At 42.4% G+C, this 19,173-nt stretch overlaps 1 pseudogene; it reads left to right on the top strand.

The window, feature by feature from the left end:
* Window positions 1-15,525: 15,525 nt before the first annotated feature.
* LOC136393013 (eukaryotic translation initiation factor 1 pseudogene) lies at window positions 15,526-16,271 on the top strand (annotated as a pseudogene).
* Window positions 16,272-19,173: the final 2,902 nt, after the last annotated feature.

Here is a 19,173-nt window from a genome sequence, read left to right as displayed (position 1 = left end):
AAATAAACTAAAAAACACTCACAAACAATTTATTTTATAATTGCAACAACAAAAACAAAATACCTAGAAATAAACTTAACAAAGGATATGAAGGACCTATATTATTGAAAACTACAAAGCATTATTGAAAGAAATGGAAAAAGACACAAGAAATGGAAAAATATTTCTTGTCCATGGATTGGAAGAATCAACTTAGTTAAAATGGCCATATTACCCAAAGCAATATACAAATTTAATACAGTCTCCATCAAAATCCAAATGTCATTAAAAAAAAATAGAACAAGAAATCACCAGGTTTGTATGGAACCATAAAAAAACCTAAATAGCCAAAGCAATCCTGATGAAAAAGAATAAAGCTGGAGATACACACTACCTGACTTCAAATTATACTATAGAGCTACAATAATCAAAACAGCATGGTTTTGGTAGAAAAAAAGACATACAGACCAGTGGAACAGAATCAAGAGCTTAGAAATAAAACCACATATATCTGGACAAATCATCTTTGACAAAGGAGCCAAAAACACAACGGAGGAAAGAAATCCTCTTAAATAAATAGTGCTAGGAAAATCGGAAAGCCACATGCAAAAGAGTGATACTTGATACATAGGTGGGATATAAAACTGATTCTCATGAACAGAGATAAAAGTGAAGTGATTACCACTTTTTTTTTAGGTGGGAGGAGGGGAGATAGTGAGACAGATTCCTGCATGCAACCCAGCTGGGATCCACCCGGCAACCTCTGTCTGGGGCCAAATCATCCGAGCTACTATATTTTTAGCACCTGAGGCTGATGTTGGAACCAATGAGCTCTCCTCAGGGCCCAGGGCCAATGCTCGAACCAACTGAGCTACTGGCTATAAGAATGGAAGAGGGGAGAAGAGAGAGAGGGATGAAAGGTGAAGTGGATGGTCGTTTCTCCTATGTGCCCTGACTAGGAATCAAATCTGGGATGTCCATACACCAGGCTCTCTATCCACAAGCCAGCCAGCCAGGGCCGACCTTTTCAATTTCATGTCTTCATAATTACTAGTGTGCAGTTGGCTCTTAGTGTTTGCCATATGAATAAATATCTCTATGAATCTTTCTACTACAATTGACTTACCACTAATTCAACTACTTCTAATGTCAAATACTCCTCTCACTAGGAAGGATAATCCTATTTTATAAACTCAAAATTATAGAAGGAGCATTTTCTCATTCTGTTGAGATTTTGCTTTCTGGCAATTGTGTTAGTTTGGCTCAAATAAACTCATATTAGTTCTCAAGAAAAAAAAAATAGAAAAGGAAATGGAAATTGTAGGGGAATTTATATAGTAAGGCAATCACCTGGTCTGCAATTTAGCCAGACTGGTGTCAAGAGTCTGCTGGAAAGTAGCGGCAATCCTTCATGTTGTATACTTTATCTAAGCCTCTCTAAGAACCAGTTTGGAATGGGCTCAGTCCCTCTGGGAGGACAGATGTCACCTTCCTGGGTAGCAGTACCAAAGTGAGTCATTGGTTGTGTGGGGATCCTTTTCCTTTAGCTAGAGCATTAAAACTGGGCTTGGGTGGCAGACATTACTACATATTTTGGCTGCCTTTTTGAAGCTTAATAAAGTGGTTTAAAATCTTTGTAAGAGTCACACATTCACAATGAAATATTGTAATAAGTGAGAAAGGGGAAACAGAAAATCATGTCAGCATCTACCAAATTAATTAGCCTACACATATAGCTCATCTTGTTTTGAAAATTGTATAAGGAATCACAATTCAATGAATACAATTATATCCTACTTGTAAAATACTGCCTTTTAAGGGAAAAGATGTGATTGGAGTTTAATACGCTCAATTACTAGAATTTAAATTCCTGGGCACAATTTGTAAATTTATGAACACAGTCTGCATAAAATCCTCAACATTAATCTTTAGTAGGTTGAAGATATGGAATAGATCCCCATTTTATTCTTAATGAATAATTAAGCATTTTATACTGTTATAGATATTCTACAGAGTCTTGGTTCTGAATTTTTAAATAAGCAATTAGTCATCTATTGGATATTCGCTGCAAAAATAGTACTTAGTGGTGTGTTTTTCCAAGCCAGACTGATTAAGCAGCTAATTATAGTGCTAGCTATTGCAGCTATGGTCCTCAAGCTTAAAGATATTCATGATAGATAGACATGGCTATATTTGGCAGTGTTATGCTATTGCTATATTATAGGGATAGCTATATGAGTTATAATCTTTTCTCATTAGTGGAATGAAAAGTGTGCTTGCATTAGTCTGTACTCTGTAAAAACAAATGTATGGTTAGATGTGCATGACCAGGTTTTCTTCAGGAAAATCAAATGAAAAGTTTTTTAAATCTGAAAAACTTTGGCATGAGATACAAAACTGACCTTTTGAATGGATATTAATTTTTTTCAGATATATTTTATCTCAATTAAAGGTAAACCTTCCAGCCACTCTATGATACACAGCACTGCCAAATTAAAGTTTGTTCAAAACTGTGACCATAAAGAATTCTTCCATATTTGAGGCACAGATCCCAAAACCTACTTCCATGTTCCCCAAGAGACTGAAAGCTCAGAACAGTCCAAGATAACAGTCCATTAGTCTTTGAGTTAAGGACTCCAAAATAATAATAAAATTTAACTGAAATGAGCTCTCCTAAAACAAAGATATGATATTCCCAAACCTCATCCCAAATGGTTCTGTGCCTCATGCATTCTATGAGAAGAATACTGAGTCAGCAGGGTCGCAGATAAGGGTAGTCAATATAAATTCAGAAATAAATCCAATCAAAAATAAATGCAGAGTATGGGAGGGATTATTTTAAAATGGAGAGCCATTTTCTTGGAACTGGGCCTTTAATGGAACCATTCTCAACAAGTATATGTTCTTCCTCCTACTGGCTCATGCATAAAGACCATTTTCTGTTCCAGTTTTGTTTGCTCTGTGATTAGGGTGGAAAATCCAAATTCAGGTGCATAAATCCATGAAGGTTATAGGGAACATAGTGATTTTATTGGCAGTAAAAAAGAATCATATTAAAACAGAGCTACTATTATATTTTTAACAACAACAATAACAATAAAAAACCTAAGTAATCAAAGTTAATCACTAAACTATCAAATAAGTGATCAAAGTTAATCACTGAAAACAAACTAACATTATGTGCCTCCTGTTATGATGCACCAAGAAGGATGCAACACTACTTTTTTGGTTTTTCTGAAAAAAAATGAATAACCTGAATCCAATCATAAAGAAACATAAGGCAAACCAAATCTATGGGACATTCTACAATATAACTGGTTTGTATGTGTCATAAATATCAAGGCCAAGCAACACAATGAAAGGCTAAAGAACTGTTCTAGATTAAAGAGGACTAAAGAAACATGAAAGCTAATGCAACACATTGTGATATAGGATTAGAAGGACTGGGAAATATCAAATAGTCAGCACAGATATTAGGTAATTGAAAAATGTATATGGAAGATATGCCATATTATATATCACAGGGAAAAGCAAATTAAGGCAACAACAAGATACTAATATATACCTATCAGAATGGCCAAAATCCTGAACACTGATAACACTAAATGCTGGCAAGGATGGAGTAATATTCATTCTCATACATTATTGATGGGAATACAATATGGTACAGCCACTTTGGAGGGCAATTTGCTGGTTTCTTATGAAACTAAACATAGTTCTTATAATACAATCCAGCAATCATGCTCCTTCATATTTACCCAAAGGAGTTGAAAACTTATGTCTACACAAAACCTGCAAAAGGATGTTTATAGCAGCTTTATTCACAATTGCCAAAACTTTGAAGCAACCAAGATATCCTTCAGTAGGTGAATGGATAAATAAACTGTTACATCCAGGAAATGGAATAATATTCAGCGCTAAAAAGAAACAAGCAACCAAGTCATGAAAAGACATGAAAGAACCTTAAATGCATATTACTAAGTGAAATAAACTAATCTGTAAAGGCTACATATGGTACAATTTCAACTATGAAATATTAAGAAAGGTAAAACCATGGAGACAAAAATATCAGTGGTTGCCAGGAGTGGAGGTGGGGAAAGATGAATAGGCACAGCACAGATTTTTAGGGCAGTGAAAGTATTTTGTAAGATATTTTAATAATGAATACATGTCATCACACTTTGCCGAGTCCATAGAATGTGCAGTGGCAGAAGTGAAACCCAAAGGCTGAGTTTCAATTGTTTAGAGCATCATCCTGATACAACAAAGTTGCAGGTTCCATCCCTGGTCAGGGCACACACAAGACTCAACCAATGAATGCATAAATAAGTGGAACAACAAATGGATGTTTCTCTCTCAAATTAATGAATTTTTTAAAAATTTAAATAAATTTTAAAAGAGTGAAACCTAAGGTGAAGTATAGTCATCCTTGGTGGAAAAAAAAAGTACCATTCCAGCAAATAATGTTGATAATGGGGGAGGCTATGCATGTGTGGGGACAGAGGGTATTTGAAAATCTCTATACCTTCCTCTCAGTTTTTTTGTTAACCTAAAACTGCTCTAAAAAATAAAGTATTGGCTCTGGCCGGTTGGCTCAGTGGTAGAGCGTCAGCCTGGCGTGCAGGAGTCCCAGGTTCAATTCCCGGCCAGGGCCACAGGAGAAGCGCCCATCTGATTCTCCACCCCTCCCCCTCTCCTTCCTCTCTGTCTCTCTCTTCCCCTCCCACAGCCAAAGCTCCATTGGAGCAAAGTTGGCCCTGAGGATGGCTCTATGGCCTCTGCCTCAGGCACTAGAATGGCTCTGGTTGCGGCAGAGCAACACCCCAGATGGGCAGAGCATTGCCCCCTGATGGGCATGCTGGGTGGATCCCGGTCGGGCGCATGCAGGAGTCTGTCTGACTGCCTCCCCATTTCCAACTTCAGAAAAAAAATAAATAAATAAAGTATTAAAAAAAGAATATGGCCCTGGCCGGTTGGCTCAGCGGTAGAACGTTGTCCCAGCATGTGGAAGTACTGGGTTCAATTCCCAGTCAGAGCACACAGGAGAAGCACCCATCTGCTTCTCCACCCTTCCCCCTCTCCTTCCTCTCTGTCTCTCTCTTCTCCTCCTGCAGCCAAGGCTCCATTGGAGCAAAGTTGGCCCAGGCGCTGAGGATGGCTCCATGGCCTTCCACCTCAGGCAATAGAATGGCTCTGATTGCAGCAGAGCAACACCCCAGAGGGGCCAAGCATCGCCCCCTGGTGGGGATGCCGGGTGGATCCCGGTTGGGTGCATGTGAGAGTCTTTCTGCCTCCCCGCTTCTCACTTCAGAAAAAAAAAGATATGGATTGTGGATAATAGCATTGTATCAGGTTAAATTTCCTCATTCTTATGAAACACACACTGAATTATTTAGTAAAGAGGCACAGTGTCTCCAAACTTACTATCAAATGATTTAGGAAATAAAAATCATAGATAGAAATAAAGATAGAAGTATGTATATTATAGAGACATGCATGGATAACAAATGGAGAAAAATGGAAAATGTAAGCAATTGGTGAATTCTGGTTACAGGAATTCCTTGTACTATTATTACAAATAAAAAGTTATTTTATAATATAAAACAGCTGCTATCTATTGAGCATCTGTTATGTGAAGTCATGCACTTCCCACAATAGACTTATGAGGTAAGATTGCCGCATTCTACAGAGGAGGAAACTGAGGCTCAGAGAAGTTAAGTGACAGGAGTCTGGTCTTATCCTAGGTTGTCCAATGCCAAACCTGAGTTTTTGGCCGCTGTGTTCTCCTGTTTCTCCATGAGAGGCATATTTTTATACTTATGCATATTAGTTACCACCCAGACCTTTCTAAAGTAAGTTCCTCTGAGAATTCTAAGCTTACTCTAATAAATTGTTGTTCCTGCCTGACCAGGTGGTGGCCCAGTGGATAGGGCGTTGGACTGGGATGCGGAGGACCCAGGTTCGAGACCCCGAGGTCGCCAGCTTAAGTGTGGGCTCATCCGGTTTGGGCAAAAGCTCATCAGCTTGGACCCAGGGTCGCTGGCTCGAGCAAGGGGTTACTTGGTCTGCTGTAGCCCTACGGTCAAGGAACATATGAGAAAGCAATCAATGAACAACTAAGGTGTCACAACAAAAAACTGATGATTGATGCTTCTCATCTCTCTCCGTTCCTGTCTGTCTGTCCCTATCTGTCCCTCTCTCTGATTGTCTCTCTGTCTCTGTAAAAAAAAAAAAAATTAAAAAAAAAATTGTTGTTCCTTCAAAGTAAAAGCCTGCCTCCACACAGCCTAGTACACCATGCAAGTACTTGAGTTACTTCTGGGGACTGAGGACAGCCGATACCCTTGCCGCAGGTCTCTAGCCTCCTCAGGTATTCTCCTTCACCCCGCACTTCTTCCTGATACTCACCGAACCCCCACCAATGTCCTTCTTTTTCATTTAAGTGAAAGCTGCCTCCAACCTCAGGAGGCTGCTGCCCCCATGTCCTCCATCAACAAGATGTTTATTGTCCTGTTCCTCATGTGACGCATGTTCTTGTGATAGGATTGGTCTTTTACCATTGCCCAAGTATTATGGATTGAATTGTGTCCCTTCAAGCAATATGTTGACGTTCTAACTCTCAGCACCTCAGAATATGACCTTATTTGGAAATAAGGTCACTGCATTAGAAAAGATAAGATGAGGTCACACTGGAGTAGTGTGGGCCCTGAATCCAGTACGCCTGGTGTCCTTATCGGAAGGTAATGTGAAAATACAAGAAGAGAGAACAGCATGGATGATGGAAGCAGAGACTGTAATGATGAATCTGTAAGCCAAGAAATGCCAATGATTGCCAGTGGCAACCAGAAGCTCGAAGAGCAGTATGGAACAGAATCTCCCTAAGTCTCCACAAGAAACTGACTCTACTGACACCTGTATTTCAAACTTCTAGCTTCCAGACTGTGAAAGAATAAGTTTCTGTTGTTTTAAGCTGCCCAGTTTATGGTACTTTGTTATGGCAGCCCTAGGAAATGAATACACCAAGGCTGTTTCCAACTCCTACATCAACTGGTAAAAATACTGCTCTTTTAACATGATGAATTAGGAAAGGAGTGAGCCTTCATGAGATACTTTCTAAAAGCCTCAAAATATAAATGATTTGTTCTCCTTCTGAAACATAAACATTAACTTTTTTTTTTAAAAAAGGTAAAATTTCTGTTTCTGCTCCCAACTCTCTACTGCTTTGGGTTGTACATGAGTTTTTCAGGAAAAAAATGACCTAACTCTTCTCCCAGAGGAGTCCCGGAAAGGCAGGAAAGTTCATATAAGGAGAGGTAGCCATGCTATAGCTGATGGCACCAGTCCTGTTTCTCAACAGACTGCTGGGTGGGGAAGAGGCTGAGTGTCCTCCAGCTTGGAGAGAAAGGTGACTTTCTGATATCCTCTCGAGAGGGTCACAGGCTGAGGCCAGAAAGGACACACAATCCCATGGGTATAAGCATGTAAACCGTGCTGGCAGTTTAAGACTTTTATCAAGCACCTAATATACATACACAGTGTCAGGGTTGCCATTGGTTTTGTTTGGTTTTAGGTGAGAGGAGAGGAGGTAGTGAGGCAGACTCCTGCATGTGCCTCGACTGGGATCCACCCAGCAACCCTGTGGGGCTAAAGCTTGAGTACCAAGCTATTTTTAGTGCCTGAGGCTGACTCATTCTGAAGAGCTATACTTATTGCCCAGAGCCATGCTTGAACCAATGGCTGCAAGAGGGGAAAAGGGAGAGAAGGGGAGAGAGAGGGAAAGAGAAGCAGATGGTCACTTCTCCTGTGTGCCCTGACTGGGAATTGAACCGGGATATACATATGCTGGGCTGACACTCTATCCACTGAGCCACCAGCCAGAGCCTGTGTCTGGGGTTTGAATCTACACAAAATTTGTGCTGTTTTCTGCAATAGTATGAGTTTTCCCACCTTATGTATGTTGTGAATTATTGCACTCAATATATAGTATGAGTTATTGTATACCTCAGCTACATGTCCTTTTCTCCTTTAGATTTTATTCTCCACATTTTGGTGTCTTATAGTTCTTCAAATACATCACGATTGTTCAGGTATCTATACATGTATGTGGTCTCCTCTGCCTGAAATGTCTGTCTTTTTCTTTTTGCTGGAATTGTATTTGTTCAGGTTTTGGTTCATTCCAGCACATAGTAAGTATGTGTTTAGGAAATGTTTATGGAATGCATGAATGAATTACTCCTTCATCCCCAAACTGAGTTAATCACTTCCTTCTTTGTACTTAGAACCTTCTATATGCATTCGTGATTTCACTTACCATGGTGTATTGTCTATTATCTACCTCTGACATTTTCATTTTTTTGTCACCAGCACATCAAATTTATTTTTCCAATGACACTATTATAGCTAGAGGTGCTTATCATGACACCACACAAGATTTCCTTCCCCCTTTCTGGAAGGAAATCTCATATGGGCCATTTACCCAAATAAACATCTTAATGAGTTTATTCAAAAAAATTTTTTTGGAACATTTGAGTTTTTTTTTGGAACATTTGAGTTTCTGAATAAAAAAAAAAAAAAGTGTTGGGTGTCCCTTTCCCTCTCCTACCTCCATAGGCCTAATAAGTCCCTGCTTCAAGGACACTTCTGTTGCCTCTGCAATCTTAAAATATAAGGTGATAGAAGTGGCTTCACGTGTTCATGTTGAGTTGAATGGAGTGGGGCCCAGAAACCTGTCAGACTCCCTGGACACTCTCACAAGATGTCATGAGGCAACTGCGAGGGCTTGTTGCTGCGTGGATTGTGGACGGGCAAAGGTGCTGTGCGAAATCCCACCCAGGGTAGGGACTGTGGGGAGAGCCTCCCACAAGCTGGTCAGGAAGTTCTCTAGGGCTGAGATGCCTTCCCTCAGGCCTTTGTGACCAGGTGGGAGTCTCTGGTGGCGTCAAAGGGTCTCAGGCGGCATGTACCAGTGGTTAAGCAGGCACTCGGGGAAGGCCTGGTCACCGTGTGGGGCAGTGACCCCAGAGGACTCGCTGACAGGCAGGCAAGCCTGCGCCACACACACGGGGGTGCTGGCGACTTGGGACCCTGCCATGACATGGCCCTGTTTCCTGTTCAGGACAACGTAAATGCCACCAACCTCTTGCTATAGACGCTGAATCTCCACGAGCTGGGTGGGCAGCAGGGGCCAGGCCAGCTGTCAGCATGCCAGCGTAGAGGCGGTGCCCGCCATGGGGATGGTTTGCACAGTGGACGCTAGCGTCGCAGTGAGGACCTTGCGTGCAGCCCTGCGTGTTCTCCCTTGTAACCCCTCCTCGATGGCTCACTAAAAGCAGCCGCCATGCTGTCTTTGATCTCCCTGAGGAAGTGCACACTCTTGGTGATGTTGGTGAGAATGTTGAATGTTGGGGCTGGTGGCCCCAAGTACCGCATTATGCATGCCTGGGCTATGCCCTGCTTCTACTCTAGGCCAGGTAGAGGGGCCTCCTCGAGCTCCTGGTGGGTGGACACCTTGCAGTTGTTATCTTCGACCAGCCTGTGGAGGAAGGGCGGCACATTTGTGTACAGTCTGTAGTGGTTGTTGGGGGACTTGGACAGCATAGCACTTTGGACTTCTAGCCCATGGTCTCACTGTAGGAGATGATCAGGACGAAGTTTGTGATTGGGATACAGGTGAGATTCTCCTTCAGGACCTTCAGGAAGCTCTCCATGTGCATCTTACTGCACTCTGCTCTTCACTCCCCACCCTGGTGACGAGTGCTCTATGAACTCCTCAGTGATATACTGCATCATGGCGTCTGGCTTGGCCAGCCGCTTCAGATACTCCACAGCTAGCTTGAGCAGGTTGACCAGGTTTTTAGTCTCAAGGGTGACTCTTTGGACAGAGCTTCAGCACCCACATGTTGAGAGTGTGCTTGAAGATGCTGATGGTGCCTGCCTTCATGAGGAACTGTTCTATGCCCACCAGGCCCACAATGTTACTGCAAGTCACTCTTCAGTGGTCTCTACATAATGCCAGACAGATTTTTAATGACTGGCTTTATGTTTATTCTGGTAGATAAGCAAACGGTGCCTGAAATATAATAGATGCTCAGCATATTCTTGTTGAATTGATTTGAACCTTTAGTCACTCTTGGACATCTACTAATTCATTGCACCTGAGCTTCTCTGTAGTGTGTGTACTGTCCTAAAATAGAGTCATCTTTGTGATGTGGTTTTCTGACTTCACATAATTGTCCTGGGTGGAAGTCAGTGTACTTCCAGTGTCCAGAACTAAGAGGTAATCTCAGCTGTTTGTTTTTGATTTAGTTCTAACCTTGTACGTAAGAACTAGAAAAAGAACAAATAAAGAACAAATAAATCCCAGAAGAAGTAGAAGGAAGGAAATAATAAAGATCAAAGCAAAAATCAATGATACAGAAGGTAAAAAAGAAATAAGATCAATGAAATCAAGAGCTGGTTCTTTGAAAAGATAAACAAGATTGACAAACATTTAATCAGATTCATCAAGAAAAAGAAAGGACCTAAATAAATAAAATTAGAAATGAAAGAGGAGAAGTAACAACTGACATCACAAAAATACAAAGGATTGTAAGAAAATACTATGAAGAACTATATGCCAAGAAATTGGACAACCTAGGCAAAATAGATAAATTCCTAGAAACATAAAATCTTCCAAAACTGAAAGAATCATAAATCTTGAGCAGACTGATTACAAAAAATGAGCCCTGGCCGGTTGGCTCAGTGGTAGAGCGTCGGCCTGGCGTGCAGGAGTCCCGGGTTCAATTCCCAGCCAGGGCACACAGGAGAAGCACCCATCTGCTTCTCCACCCCTCCCCCTCTCCTTCCTCTCTGTCTCTCTCTTCCCCTCCTGCAGCCAAGGCTCCATTGGAGCAAAGATGGCCTGGGCGCTGGGCATGGTTCCTTGGCCTCTGCCCCAGGCGCTAGAGTGGCTCTGGTCGCGGAAGAGCAACGCCCTGGAGGGGCAGAGCATCGCCCCCTGGTGGGCAGAGCATTGCCCCCTCCCCCCCCCCCCCCGGTGGGCGTGCCGGGTGGATCCCGGTCGGGTGTATGCGGGAGTCTGTCTGACTGTCTCTCCCCGTTTCTAGCTTTGGAAAAATACAAAAAAAAAAAAAAAAAAAGAAATTGGAAAAGTTATTAAAAATGCCCAGCAAACAAAAATCCTGGACTAGATGGCTTCACAGGTGAATTTTACCAAACATTCAAAGAAAAACTAACACCTATCCCTTTCAAGCTATTCCAAAAAATTCAAGAGGAGAGAAGACTTTCAAGCTCATTTTATGAGGCAAACATTATTCTAATTCCAAAACCAGGTAAAGCCACCACAAATGAAAACTATAGGCATATCCCTGATGAACACAGATGCTAAAATTCTCAACAAAATACTAGCAGACTGGGTCCAGCAATACATTAAAAAGATCATACATCATGATAAAGTGGGACTTATTTTGGGGAGGCAAGGCTGATACAATATTCACAAATCAATAAACATGTTTCACCACATAAAAATGAAGGATAAAATTACATGATCATATCAATAGATGCAGAAAAAGCATTTGATAAAATTCAGCACCCATTTATGATCAAAACTCTCAGCAAAGTGGGAATACAGGAAACATACCTCAACATGATAAAGGTAATATATGACAAACTGACAGACAACATCACACTTAATGGGAAAAAATTAAAAGCAGTTCCTTAAGATCAGGAACAAGGCAGGTGTCCCTTTTACCACTCTTATTCAACATAGTTCTGGAAGTGCTAGCCACAGCAATTGGACAAGAAGAAGAAATAAAAGGCATCCAGATTGGAAAAAAAAGTAAAACTGTCAGTTTTTGCTGATGATATGATACTGTACATAGAAAACCCTAAAGTCTCAGCCAAAAACCTACTAGACCTGATAATTGAATTTGACAAGGTGGCAGGGTATAAACTTAATATTCAGAAATTCGTGGGTTTTTTTTTTTTTTTTTGTATTTTTCTGAAGCTGGAAATGGGGAGAGACAGTCAGACAGACTCCCGCATGCGCCCAACCGGGATCCACTCGGCACGCCCACCAGGGGCGACGCTCTGCCCACCAGGGGGCAATGCTCTGCCCCTCTGGGGCGTTGCTCTGTTGCAACCAGAGCCATTCTAGCGCCTGGGGCAGAGGCCAAGGAGCCATCCCCAGCGCCCGGGCCATCTTTGCTCCAATGGAGCCTTGGCTGCGGGAGGGGAAGAGAGAGACAGAGAGGAAAGGGGGGGGGGAGAAGCAGATGGGCGCTTCTCCTATGTGCCCTGGCCGGGAATTGAACCCGGGTCCCCCACACGCCAGGCCGACGCTCTACCACTGAGCCAACCGACCAGGGCCAAATTAGTGGTATTTTTATATACCAATAATAAACTTTCAAAAGATAAATTAAGGAAATAATCCCATTCACTATTGTAACAAAAGAAATAAAATATCTAGGGATAAATTTAGCCAAGGAGGTAAAAGACTTGTACTTAGAAAATTGTAAGACATTGAAAAAAGAAATCAAGGAAAATAAAAATGAATGAAAGCAGCCTGGCCAGGCGGTGGCGCAGTGGATAGAGTGTCAGATTGGGATGCAGAGGACCCAGGTTCGAGACCCTGAGGTCACCAGCTTGAGCGCGGGCTCATCTGGTTTGAGCAAAAGCCCACCAGCTTGAACCCAAGGTCGCTGGCTCCAGCAAGGGGTTACTCAATCTGCTGAAGGCCCGTGGTCAAGGCACGTATGAGAAAGCAATCAATGAACAACTAAGGTGTTCCAATGCGCAATGGGAAACTAATGATTGATGCTTCTCATCTCTCTCCGTTCCTGTCTGTCTGTCCCTGTCTATCTCTATCTCTCTCTTTGACTCACTCTCTGTCTCTGTAAAAAAAAAAAAAAAAAAAAAAAAGAATGAAAGCATATACTGTGTTCATGGATAGGAAGCATTAACATCATTAAAATGTCCATACTATTTAAGGCAATCTATAGTTCCAATTTCTATTGAAATACCAATGGCATACTTCACAGATCTAGAAAAAATATTCAAAAAATTTATATGGAATCAAAAAAGAATGTGAATAGCCTCAGCAATCTTGAAAATAAAGAACAAAGTGGTAGATATCACACTTCCTGATATCAAGCCATATATATATAAAATATTTATTTATTTATTTATTTATTTTATTATTTTATTTTTTTTCCAAAAGGAAAATTTATTTTAAAAATGCCTGGGTGCAGGCAGGCTGAGACCAGCAAAGGGTGTCAGCCAATATCAGCTATATTACAAGGCCATTGTAATCAAAACAGCCTGGTACTGGCATAAGAACAAGCATACAGATCAATGGAACAGAACAGAGAACCAAGAAATAAGCCCATACCTGTAGGGTTAATTAATATTTGACAAAGGAGACAAGAGTTTACAATAGAGTAAAGGCAGTCTCTTTTTTAAAATTTTTTTTTATTCATTTTAGAAAGGAGAGAGAGAGAGAGAAGGGGAGAGGAGCAGGAAGCATCAACTCCCATACGTGCCCTGACCAGGCAAGCCCAGGGTTTCGAACCGGCGACCTCAGCATTTCCAGGTCGACGCTTTATCCACTGCGCCACCACAGGTCAGGCGGCAGTCTCTTTAATAAATGAGATTGAGAAAATTGGATAGGCATATGGAAAAGAAATAAAATTAGACTACCAACTTATACCATTCACAAAAACCAACTCAAAATAGATAAAACACTTAAATATAAGCCACGAAACCATAAACATCTTGGAAGAAAACATAGGAGGCAGTAGACTCTCATACATCTCTCATAGCAATGTTTTTGCCTACATATCTAGGGGCAAGTGAAATAAAGGACACAATAAAGGGAACTATCTCAAACTAAATAGCTTTTGCACAGCAAAAGATACCATTAACAAAATAAAAAGGGAACCTACTTGTAAAGCCAGAAGCCACGGCCAGGGCTACCATCACAGCAGCCCAGCCCATGCAGGTTCGCATTGGATTCGGACAGTCGGTAAAGAAACAACGGAGCCACAAACTGGTGGGCCATAGTCTTTAATCCTAGCTTGCACCCGGCGGGCAAGTAAAAATACACACTGGGCTCCAAAACCCAGTCACACTCAGTGCTCACAAAGCCACTGACTTATCCGAGTTTCCTAGAATCAAAGGTTTCTAGCTCACCAGCCTTATTCTCCTCAGTTCCCCATCTCCTTCCTTATCCCAAATACAAACTCTACACAAACTGGCATCTCACTCAGCACTCCACCATCTTGGCTGCTTCTCCTGGCCTCCTCCACGTGGCCTTTCTCTGCTCTCCTCTGCTCTCTCTTCTAATGATGATCTCAGGAACCAAGAGCCCAAACTCCCGTTTTGCCCCCACTTTATACTGTAGTTTCACAACCTCTAATCCAATATACAAAGTAGGGAAGTCTCTAATACAAAGTCACCTCTGAGGCATGATTGGATTGTACCACCCTACATCAAAAAGGGTAGGAAAGGCTTAATCCCAAAACCAAGCCCCAGGCTACAAGGATTCTCAACACACATTAATATCACCTGGGCGACGGCATCTTTAACAAAGTGAGCATAATACAGTTTATCTGCCCAACACTACTCAATGGGAGAACATATTCACTGATACATTTGATAAGAGGTGTTGGGCAGATAAAATATATTATGCTCACTTTGTTAAAGATGGTGCTGCCCATGTGGAAGCCTTTTGCCCAGGTGATAGCTTGGGATGGGCGTGATTATATTAATGTGTGTTGGAGGCGGGCTGTGGGCAGGCAGGATCCTTGTATCCTGGGGTTTGGATTTAGGTCTAAGCCTTTCCCACCCTTTTTGATGTGGCTGGTGCACTCTCATGAGGAATCCCATCATGCCTCAGATAAGTGACTTTGTATTAGAGACTTCCCTATTTGTATATTGGATTAAAGGTTTGGATTTCTACTCTATAAAGTGGGGCAGACTGGGAGCTTGCTTTCTCTCGGTTCCTGAGATTAGCATTAGAGAGGAGAGCAGAGAAAGGCCACGTGGAGGAGAGGAGAAGCAGCCAAGATGGTGGAGTGCTGAAAGAGAAGCCAGTTAATGAAGAGTTTGTGTAGAGAGAAGGAGATGTGGAACAAAGGAGAATGAGGCTAGGGAACTAGAAAACTTTGATTCTAGGAAACTCAGATAAGTCAGTAAGTAGCTTTGTGAGTGCAGAGTAAGTGGGTTTTGGAGCCCAGTGTGAGTTTTTACTTGACTGCTGGGTGCACGCTAGCATTAAAGATAATGGCCCACCAGTTCATGGCTTTGTTGTTTTATTACTGTCTTTCTGAATCCAATGCGAACCTGCATGGGCCAGGCAGCTGTGATGGTGGCTGCAGCCACTGGCTTTACAAGGGGTTAATAATCAAAATATATAACGAACTTCTAAAACTCAACACCAAGAAGGTAAACAACCCAATTAAAAATGGGCAAAGGAGCCCAGTCACTGAGCTGCCACCGAGGACTCAGCAACCTCCCCCTTGAGCCCCCCTCGCTTCCCGATGCTCCGTCCCCCCTGCCCGCCTTCTCCCGCCGCAGCCTTCCGCAGGCCGTTTCCACTGAGGAAAAGGAATCGTATTGTATGTCCGCTATCCAGAACCTCCACTCTTTCGACCCCTTTGCTGATGCAAGTAAGGGTGATGATCTGCTTCCTGCTGGCACTGAGGATTATATCCATATAAGAATTCAACAGAGAAACGGCAGGAAGAACCTTACTACTATCCAAGGGATCGCTGATGATTATGATAAAAAGAAACTAGTGAAGGCGTTTAAGAAGAAATTTGCCTGCAATGGTACTGTAATTGAGCATCCAGAATATGGAGAAGTAATTCAGCTACAGGGTGACCAGCGCAAGAACATATGCCAGTTCCTGGTAGAGATTGGACTGGCTAAGGACGACCAGCTGAAGGTTCATGGGTTTTAAGTGCTTTTGGCTCACTGAAGCTTAAGTGAGAATTTCCTTGCAATGAGTAGCATTTCCCTTCTGTCCCTTGTCACAAGTTTAAAAACCTCACAGTTTATGAGATGTAACCATTTGGGGTCTGCTTTTATCTTGGACTAGTGTAACTCCTTCATGCAATAAACTGAAAAGAGCCATGCTGTCTAGTCTTGAAGTCCCTCATTTAAACAGAGGTCAAGCAGTAGGCGCCTGGCAGTGTCCTGCCTGAAACAAAGCAGTAATGTGATGTTTCAGCCAAGCCCCAAGGTTCCAGACAGCTATGTCTGGCTCCTCTCCAGAGTTCCCTGCCCTCAGAGAATGTCACCACCAGGACACCCTGCAGTGAAGCTGAGAGGCAAGGGCTAGGCTTCTGTGCCACTAGAGGGAGCCTTTAGTAGTCAAAAGATCGCCAACAGGACTGAGTGGATGAACTTGAAAAGCTACCTTTCCTCAAGTGAGGTGATGAGGATATCTGGCTTGCCACTAAGGTCTTTTGGACCAGACATATCCTGGCTAATTGATGTCCAAACACCAGAATTTTAGGCCAACCTTATATCAGAGTTAAACTTTTGACAAGGGAACAAATTTCAAGCCAATGTGTCAGTCACTTAGCTAGGTGTAGAGCTTGCAACTTACTAGGAACAGCTGCCCAAGGCCATGTGAAATAACAAACTGATTTTTGGGGTTTTCCCCCCTTCAGTTTTAATGTTATGTAATGTATTTAAACCCTTATTTAAATAAACTTGTTTTCAGAAAAAAAAAAAATGGGCAAAGGACCTGAGTAGATACTTCTTCGAAGAGGACATATAGCTGGCCAATAAGCATATAAAAAAGTGCTCAACATCACTAATCATTAGAAAAATGCAATTTAAACCACAATACGATACCACCTCATATCTGGCAGAATGGCTTTCATTAAAAAGCAACACACGGCCCTGGCCGGTTGGCTCAGTGGTAGAGTGTCGGCCTGGCGTGCAGAGGTCCTGGGTTCGATTCCTGGCCAGGGCACACAGGAGAAGCACCCATCTGCTTCTCCACCCCTCCCCTTCTCATTCCTCTCTGTCTCTCTCTTCCCCTCCCGCAGCGAGGCTCCATTGGAGCAAAGATGGCCCGGGCGCTGGGGATGGCTCCTTGGCCTCTGCCCCAGGCGCTAGAATGGCTCTGGTTGCAACAGAGCGACGCCCCGGAGGGGCAGAGCATCGCCCCCTGGTGGGCAGAGTGTTGCCCCCTGGTGGGTGTGCCGGGTGGATCCCAGTCGGGCGCATGCGGGAGTCTGTCTGACTGTCTCTCCCCGTTTCCAGCTTCAGAAAAATACAAAAAAAAAAAGCCACACACAAGTGCTGGTGAGGTTGTAGAGAAAAGGGAACCCTCCTGCACCACTGGTGAGAATTCAGACTTGTGCAGCCACTGTGGAAAACAGTATGGCATTTCCTCAGAAATTAAAAATGGAACTGCCTTCTGACCCAGCTATCCCACTTCTAGGAATACATCCTAAGAGACCCAAAACACTAATTCAAAAGAAGATAGGCATCCCCATGTTCATTGCAGCATTGTTTATAATAGCCAAGACCTGGAAACAGTCCAAGTATCCCTCAGTGGACAAGTGGTTAAAAAAGCTGTGGTACATTTTTCCAATGCACTATGATGCAACCATGAAAAAAAGAAAGTTTTACCTTTTCTGCCAGCATGGATGGACCTGGAGATTATTATGCTAAGTGAAATAAGCCAGGAAGAGAAAGACAAATATCATAAGATCTCACTTATATGTGGAATCTAATGAGCGCAATAAACTGAGGAACAAAACAGAAACAGGGGCAGGGTCATAGGGAACAGATGGATAGTTGTCAGAGGGAAGGGGAAAGGGGATGAGATCAAAGAAGATGAAAGGATTAGTCAAATTATATATATGCATAACACATAGATACAGATAACAGGGTAGCAATTCCCAGAGGGAAAGGGCGGATGGAGGTGGGGGAGCAAAGGAGGTGAAATGGTAATGGAAAGAGACTTTGTATGGCAGGCACAGGAGGCACAGTACAGGGGGTAGAGGGTTTTATATTAAGTGGGACACTTTAAACCATGTCAACACAATAAAGTTTTTTAAAATCCAGGAGTTTAGCTTTTCCAAATGTATACCCTAAGGCAGGGGTCCCCAAACTTTTTACACAGGGGGCCAGTTTACTGTCCCTCAGACCGTTGGAGGGCCGGACTATAAAAAAAAAAAACTATGAACAAATCCCTATGCACACTGCACATATCTTATTTTAAAGTTAAAAAACAAAACAAAACAGGAACAAATACAATATTTAAAATAAAGAACAAGTAAATTTAAATCAACAAGCTGACCAGTATTTCAATGGGAACTATGGGCCTGCTTTTGGCTAATGAGATGGTCAATATCCGGTTCCATATTTGTCACTGCTAGCCATAACAAGTGATATGTGCTCCTCTCACTGACCACCAATGAAAGAGGTGCCCCTTCTGGAAGTGCAGTGGGGGCCAGATAAATGGCCTCAGGGGGCCGCATGTGGCCCGCGGGCCATAGTTTGGGGACCCCTGCCCTAAGGTATTGCTTCCATTCTAGGAGCAACTCATAACTCCAAAGCTCTCTAATGACATTTGGAAAATTTTTTGTCTATTATTTACTCAAATATTTTTCCTGCCCTATTCTTATTATCTACTCCTCCTGGGATTTCAATTACACATGTTAGACCAGTGGTCGGCAAACTCATTAGTCAACAGAGCCAAATATCAACAGTACAACGATTGAAATTTAAAAAAAAAATTTTTTTTATTAAGAACTTGAGATTCTAAAGTTCTCTTTTTTAAAAAAAATTATTTATTCATTTTTAGAGAGGAGAGAGAGAGGGAGAGGGGGGGGGAGAGAGAGACAGAGAGAGAAGGGGGAGGAGCTGGAAGTGTCAACTCCCATATGTGCCTTAACCAGGCAAGCCCAGGGTTTCGAACCGGCGACCTCAGCATTTCCAGGTCGACGCTTTATCCATCCACTGTGCCACCACAGGTCAGGCCTGAAATTTCTTTTGAAAGCCAAATTTTTTAAACTTAAACTATATAGGTAGGTACATTGTTATTAACTTAATTAGGGTACTCCTAAACTGGCCTTTGCTAAAAAATCTTTAATCTGATTGAGGTACGTTCGCTGAGGTAGACTCCTTCCAACTCTCCCATCCACATTCATCTTGTATACTTGTTTCGTCTAT

This window comes from Saccopteryx leptura, chromosome 2 (genome assembly GCF_036850995.1).
Source record: "Saccopteryx leptura isolate mSacLep1 chromosome 2, mSacLep1_pri_phased_curated, whole genome shotgun sequence".
Classification (NCBI taxonomy): Eukaryota; Metazoa; Chordata; class Mammalia; order Chiroptera; family Emballonuridae; genus Saccopteryx; species Saccopteryx leptura.
The sequence above is the reverse complement of the archived record's forward strand: the minus strand, read 5'-3'. Positions and strand labels throughout refer to the sequence as shown.